Source organism: Ranitomeya variabilis, chromosome 1 (genome assembly GCF_051348905.1).
Source record: "Ranitomeya variabilis isolate aRanVar5 chromosome 1, aRanVar5.hap1, whole genome shotgun sequence".
In the NCBI taxonomy this organism is placed as follows: domain Eukaryota; kingdom Metazoa; phylum Chordata; class Amphibia; order Anura; family Dendrobatidae; genus Ranitomeya; species Ranitomeya variabilis.
In genome coordinates, this window is record NC_135232.1 from 29,179,762 (window position 1) to 29,187,092 (window position 7,331).

Sequence of the window (7,331 nt, forward strand, 5' to 3'; positions counted from 1 at the left end):
GGGGCCCCTCGGCCTCCGATTTGGTGGTCGGGGACCCTCGGCCTCCGATTTGGTGGGCGGGGACCCTCGGCCTCCGATTTGGTGGGCGGGGACCCTCGGCCTCCGATGTGGTGGGCGGGGCCCCTCGGCCTCTGCTTTGGTGGGCGGGGCCAGGCCCCTCGGCCTCCGCTTTGGTGGGCGGGGCCGCTCGGCCTTCGATTTGGTGGGCGGGGCTCCTCGGCCTCCGATTTGGTTGGCGAAGCCCCTCGGCCTCCGATTTGGTTGGTGGGGCCCCTCGGCCTTCAATTTGGTGGGCGGGGACCCTCGGCCTCCGATTTGGTGGGCGGGGACCCTCGGCCTTCGCTTTGGTGGGTGGGGCCCGTCGGCCTCCGATTTGGTTGGCGGGGCCCCTCGGCCTCCGATTTGGATGGTGTGGACCCTCGGCCTCCTATTTGGTGGGCGGGGACCCTCGGCCTCCGATTTGGTGGGCGGGGACCCTCGGCCTCCGATTTGGTGGGCGGGGCCCCTCGGCCTCCGATGTGGTGGGCGGGGCCCCTCGGCCTCCGATTTGGAGGGCGGGGACCCCCGGCCTCCGATTTGGTAGGCGGGGCCCCTCGGCCTCCGATTTGGTGGGCGGGGACCCTCGGCCTCCAATTTGGTGGGCGGGGACCCTCGGCCTCCGATTTGGTGGGCGGGGACCCTCGGCCTCCGATTTGGTGGGCGGGGACCTTCGGCCTCCGATTTGGTGGGCGGGGCCCCTCAGCCTCCGATGTGGTGGTCGGGGCCCCTCAGCCTCCGCTTTGGTGGGCTGGGCCGGGCCCCTCGGCCTCCGCTTTGGTGGGCGGGGCCGCTCGGCCTTCGATTTGGTGGGCAGGGCTCCTCGGCCTCCGATTTGGTTGGCGGGGCCCCTCGGCCTCCGATGTGGTGGTCGGGGCCCCTCAGCCTCCGCTTTGGTGGGCTGGGCCGGGCCCCTCGGCCTCCGCTTTGGTGGGCGGGGCTGCTCGGCCTTCGATTTGGTGGGCAGGGCTCCTCGGCCTCCGATTTGGTTGGTGGGGCCCCTCGGCCTCCGATTTGGTGGGCGGAGCCCCTCGGCCTCTGATTTGGTTGGCGGGGCCCCTCGGCCTCCGATTTGGTGGGCAGGGACCGTCGGCCTCCGATTTGGTGGGCGGGGCCCCTCGGCCTCTGATTTGGTTGGTGGGGCCCCTCGGCCTCCGATTTGGTGGGCGGGGACCCTCGGCCTCCGATTTGGTGGGCGGGGACCCTCTGCCTCCAATTTGGTGGGCGGGGACCCTCGGCCTCCGATTTGGTGGGCGGGGACCCTCGGCCTCCGATTTGGTGGGTGGGGACCCTCGGCCTCCGATTTGGTGGGCGGGGCCCCTCGGCCTCCGATGTGGTGGGCGGGGCCCCTCGGTCTCCGCTTTGGTGGGCGGGGCCGGGCCCCTCGGCCTCCGCTTTGGTGGGCGGGGCCGCTCGGCCTTCGATTTGGTGGGCGGGGCTCCTCGGCCTCCGATTTGGTTGGCGGGGCCCCTCGGCCTCCGATTTGGTTGGCAGGGCCCCTCAGCCTCCGATTTGGTGGGCGGGGACTCTCGGCCTCCGATTTGGTGGGCGGGGACCCTCGGCCTCCGATTTGGTGGGCGGGGACCCTTGGCCTCCGATTTGGTGGGCAGGGACCCTCGGCCTCCGATTTGGTGGTCGGGGACCCTCGGTCTCCGCTTTGGTGGGCGGGGCCCCTCGGCCTCCGATTTGGTGGGCGGGGTCCCTCTGCCTCCGATTTGGTGTGCGGGGACCCTCGGCCTCCGCTTTGGTGGGCGGGGCCCCTCGGCCTTCGATTTGGTGGGCGGGGCCCCTCGGCCTCCGATTTGGTTGGTGTGGACCCTCGGCCTCCGATTTGGTGGGCGGGGACCCTCGGCCTCCGATTTGGTTGGCGGGGACCCTCGGCCTCCGATTTGGTGGGCGGGGACCCTCGGCCTCCGATTTGGTAGGCGGGGCCCCTCGGCCTCCGATTTGGTGGGCGGGGACCCTCGGCCTCCAATTTGGTGGGTGGGGACCCTCGGCCTCCGATTTGGTGGGCGGGGACCCTCGGCCTCCGATTTGGTAGGCGGGGCCCCTCGGCCTCCGATTTGGTGGGCGGGGACCCTCGGCCTCCAATTTGGTGGGTGGGGACCCTCGGCCTCCGATTTGGTGGGCGGGGACCCTCGGCCTCCGATTTGGTGGGCGGGGACCCTCGGCCTCCGATTTGGTGTGCGGGGCCCCTCGGCCTCCGATGTGGTGGTCGGGGCCCCTCGGCCTCCGCTTTGGTGGGCGGGGCCGGGCCCCTCGGCCTCCGCTTTGGTGGGCGGGGCCTCTCGGCCTTCGATTTGTTGGGCGGGGCTCCTCGGCCTCCGATTTGGTTGGCGGGGCCCCTCGGCCTCCGATTTGGTTGGCGGGGCCCCTTATCCTCGATTTGGTGGGCGGGGACTCTCGGCCTCCGATTTGGTGGGCGGGGACCCTCGGCCTCTGATTTGGTGGGCGGGGCCCCTCGGCCTCCGATTTGGTGGGCGGGGCCCCTCGGCCTCCGATTTGGTGGGCGGGGACCCTCGGCCTCCAATTTGGTGGGCGGGGCCCCTCGGCCTCCGATTTGGTTGGTGGGGCCCCTCGGCCTCCGATTTGGTGGTCGGGGACCCTCAGCCTCCGATTTGGTGGGCGGGGACCCTCGGCCTCCGATTTGGTGGGCGGGGACCCTCGGCCTCCGATGTGGTGGGCGGGGCCCCTCGGCCTCTGCTTTGGTGGGCGGGGCCAGGCCCCTCGGCCTCCGCTTTGGTGGGCGGGGCCGCTCGGCCTTCGATTTGGTGGGCGGGGCTCCTCGGCCTCCGATTTGGTTGGCGAAGCCCCTCGGCCTCCGATTTGGTTGGTGGGGCCCCTCGGCCTTCAGTTTGGTGGGCGGGGACCCTCGGCCTCCGATTTGGTGGGCGGGGACCCTCGGCCTCCGCTTTGGTGGGTGGGGCCCGTCGGCCTCCGATTTGGTGGGCGGGGCCCCTCGGCCTCCGATTTGGATGGTGTGGACCCTCGGCCTCCTATTTGGTGGGCGGGGACCCTCGGCCTCCGATTTGGTGGGCGGGGACCCTCGGCCTCCGATTTGGTGGGCGGGGACCCTCGGCCTCCGATTTGGTGGGCGGGGCCCCTCGGCCTCCGATGTGGTGGGCGGGGCCCCTCGGCCTCCGATTTGGAGGGCGGGGACCCCCGGCCTCCGATTTGGTAGGCGGGGCCCCTCGGCCTCCGATTTGGTGGGCGGGGACCCTCGGCCTCCAATTTGGTGGGCGGGGACCCTCGGCCTCCGATTTGGTGGGCGGGGACCCTCGGCCTCCGATTTGGTGGGCGGGGACCCTCGGCCTCCGATTTGGTGGGCGGGGCCCCTCAGCCTCCGATGTGGTGGTCGGGGCCCCTCAGCCTCCGCTTTGGTGGGCTGGGCCGGGCCCCTCGGCCTCCGCTTTGGTGGGCGGGGCCGCTCGGCCTTCGATTTGGTGGGCAGGGCTCCTCGGCCTCCGATTTGGTTGGCGGGGCCCCTCGGCCTCCGATTTGGTTGGCGGGGCCCCTCGGCCTCCGATTTGGTGTGTGCTCTGCCTGGGGCCCCATATGCTGCCTAGGGCCCCTGTGCTCTGCCTGGGGCCCCTGTGCTCTGCCTGGGGCCCCTGTGCTCTGCCTGGGGCCCCATGTTCTGCCTGGGGCCCCTGTGCTCTGCCTGGGGCCACTGTGCTCTGCCTGGGGCCCCATGTTCTGCCTGGGGCCACTGTGCTCTGCCTGGGGCCCCATAAGCTGCCTGGGGCCCCTGTGCTCTGCCTGGGACCACTGTGCTCTGCCTGGGGCCCCATATGCTGCCTGGGGCCCCTGTGCTCTGCCTGGGGCCACTGTGCTCTGCCTGGGGCCCCATATGCTGCCTGGGGCCACTGTGCTCTGCCTGGGGCCCCATATGCTGCCTGGGGCCCCTGTGCTCTGCCTGGGGCCCCATATGCTGCCTGGGGCCCCTGTGCTCTGCCTGGGGCCCCTGTGCTCTGCCTGGGGCCCCATGTTCTGCCTGGGGCCCCTGTGCTCTGCCTGGGGCCACTGTGCTCTGCCTGGGGCCCCATATGCTGCCTGGGGCCCCTGTGCTCTGCCTGGGGCCCCATATGCTGCCTGGGGCCCCTGTGCTCTGCCTGGGGCCCCTGTGCTCTGCCTGGGGCCCCTGTGCTCTGCCTGGGGCCCCATGTTCTGCCTGGGGCCCCTGTGGTCTGCCTGGGGCCACTGTGCTCTGCCTGGGGCCCCATATGCTGCCTGGGGCCCCTGTGCTCTGCCTGGGGCCCCATATGCTGCCTGGGGCCCTTGTGCTCTGCCTGGGGCCACTGTGCTCTGCCTAGGGCCCCATAGGCTGTCTGGGGCCCCTGTGCTCTGCCTGGGACCACTGTACTCTGCCTGGGGCCCCATATGCTGCCTGGGGCCCCTGTGCTCTGCCTGGGGCCCCTGTGCTCTGCCTGGGGCCCCATATGCTGCCTGGGGCCCCTGTGCTCTGCCTGGGTGTAGGACACTGGTGACGTCACTTATCTCCGGACATTAGCTCCGGACATTAGCTCCGGACATTAGCTCCGGACATTAGCTCCGGACAAAGCCACGGAAGTTGGCACAAATTGCAGGAAGTAGTATTCTAGGCAATTATATATTAGATATACTGCATAACATATTCTTGGTGCTGGGGGGTTCTGTAATATGCGGATATCCCCCTAAATCCCCCTATGAGCCAGAACACAGCCCCCTATAAACTGTATGAGCCCATACATAGCAATACAGCATGCGCACATACACTATATACAGCATGAGCCCACAAACAGCCCCCTTTATACAGTATGAACCCCACACAGCCTTGCTATATACAGTACACACCCTCACATAGCCTCTCTATAGACAGTACACACCCTCACATAGCATCCTATGTACAGAATGAACACCTACATAACTCCCTAGATACAGTATGAGCCCTCAGTCTCCTATATACAGTATGAGCCCTCATAGTCTCCTATATACAGTATGAGTCCTGATATAGCCTCCATAGATACAGTATGAGCCCCCACACAGCCCCTATATACCGTATGAGGCCCCACACAGCTCCTATATACAGTATGACTTCTCTCATAGCCCCCTATATACAGTATGAGCCCCCACATAGCCTCCTATATACAGTATGTGCCCCCACATAGCCTCATATATACAGTATGAGCCCCCACATAGCCTCCTATGCACAGTATGAGCCCCCACATAGCCTCCTATATACAGTATGAGCCCCCACATAGCCTCCTATATACAGTATGAGCCCCCACATAGCCTCCTATATACAGTATGAGCCCTCTCATACCCTCCTATGAGACTTACATAAGACCCATATACACCGTGCTGCCGACAGGCACAGAAGCCGTGGACTCATCATTTGCATTTTTTCCCCAAGTCCCATTTTTCTTATCCATTGTCATTTTTCTTGTGCCAAATTCTTTAAAATGGCGCGTGCGGTTCCCAAATTTAGTGAAAAGTAAAAAAAAAATGTTTTTTTCTTCCCTCTGAAATAGTATTTGGGACTGTTAAGTGCAAAAAGTCGCGCGTTTGGCAAAAATGTCGGCAAAAGGTAGCATTCACAAAAACACAGCGGGAGGGAGCAGGACGGGACTGGAGCAAAGATGCATCAAATTTTGTAATGTTTTAAAAAGTCGCACATAAAGAATCGGCTGAAAATATCTGGAGTCACTAAACGCTGACCACAAAGCGGAAAACAAAACAATAACACAAAAAAGGTGCAAATAGAATATGGGTGCAAAAGAAAGTGCACAACACTCAAATTAGGCAAAAATACGGGACAATGGTGAATCGGGGCCATAAAGCGCAGTCGCCGACGCACTTGTCGCTCTTGCTGGGCGTAGCAGCGGTGTAGGTGTGCCCGTTTTTGGTCGCCGACGCACTTGTCGCTCTTGCTGGGCCTAGCAGCGGTGTCGGTGTGCCCGTTTTTGGTCGCCTCCACACTTGTCGCTCTTGCTGGGTGTAGCAGCGGTGTCTGTGTGCCCGTTTTTGGTCGCCGCCAGACTTGTCGCTCTTGCTGGGCGTAGCAGCGGTGTCGGTGTGCCCGTTTTTGGTCACCACCGCACTTGTCGCTCTTGCTGGGCGTAGCAGCGGTGTCGGTGTGCCCATTTTTGGTCGCTGCCACACTTGTCGCTCTTGCTGGGTGTAGCAGCAGTGTCGATGTGCCCGTTTTTGGTCGCCCCCGCACTTGTCGCTCTTGCTGGGCGTAGCAGCGATGTCGGTCTGCCCGTTTTTGGTCGCCACCACACTTGTCGCTCTTGCTGGGCGTAGCAGCGATGTCGGTGTGCCCGTTTTTGGTCGCCGCCACACTTGTCGCTCTTGCTGGACGTAGCAGCGGTGTCGGTGTGCCCGTTTTTGGTCGCCGCCGCACTTGTCGCTCTTGCTGGGCGTAGCAGCGGTGTTGGTGTGCCCGTTTTTGGTCGCCGCCACACTTGTCTCTCTTGCTGGACATAGCAGTGGTGTCGGTGTGCCCGTTTTTGGTTGCCGCCACACTTGTCGCTCTTGCTAGGTGTAGTAGTGGTGTCGGTGTGCCCGTTTTTGGAATCCGCCACATTTGTCGCTCTTGCTGGACATAGCAGTGGTGTCGGTGTGCCCGTTTTTGGTCGCCGCCACACTTGTCGCTCTTGCTGGGTGTAGCAGCGGTGTCGGTGTGCCCGTTTTTGGTCGCTGCCACACTTGTCACTCTTGCTGGGTGTAGCAGTGGTGTCGGTGTGCCTGTTTTTGGTTTCCGCCACACTTGTCGCTCTTGCTGGGTGTAGCAGTGGTGTCGGTGTGCCCGTTTTTGGTCTCCGCCGCACTTGTCGCCCTTGCTGGGCGTAGCAGTGGTGTCGGTGTGCCTGTTTTTGGTTTCCGCCACACTTGTCTCTCTTGCTGGGTGTAGCAGTGGTGTCGGTGTGCCTGTTTTTGGTTTCCGCCACACTTGTCGCTCTTGCTGGGCGTAGCAGTGGTGTCGGTGTGCCTGTTTTTGGTCGCTGCCACACTTGTCGCTCTTGCTGGGCGTAGCAGCGGTGTCGGTGTGCCCGTTTTTTGTCTCCGCCGCACTTGTCGCTCTTGCTGGACGTAGCAGCGGTGTCGGTGTGCCCGTTTTTGGTCGCCACCCCTCCCCCAGAACCTAAAACAGGAGCAATAAAAAGCTGTACATACTACAAAATACTATCAATAACAATGTTAAAAAAAAAACTGAAGAAGTAAATGCTGCATAATCCAAGCCCTGGTCAAATGGTGCAAAAACGGCGCAGTTACCCCGGCAACTAACCCAATGCGTGCTCTGCGGGAGACAT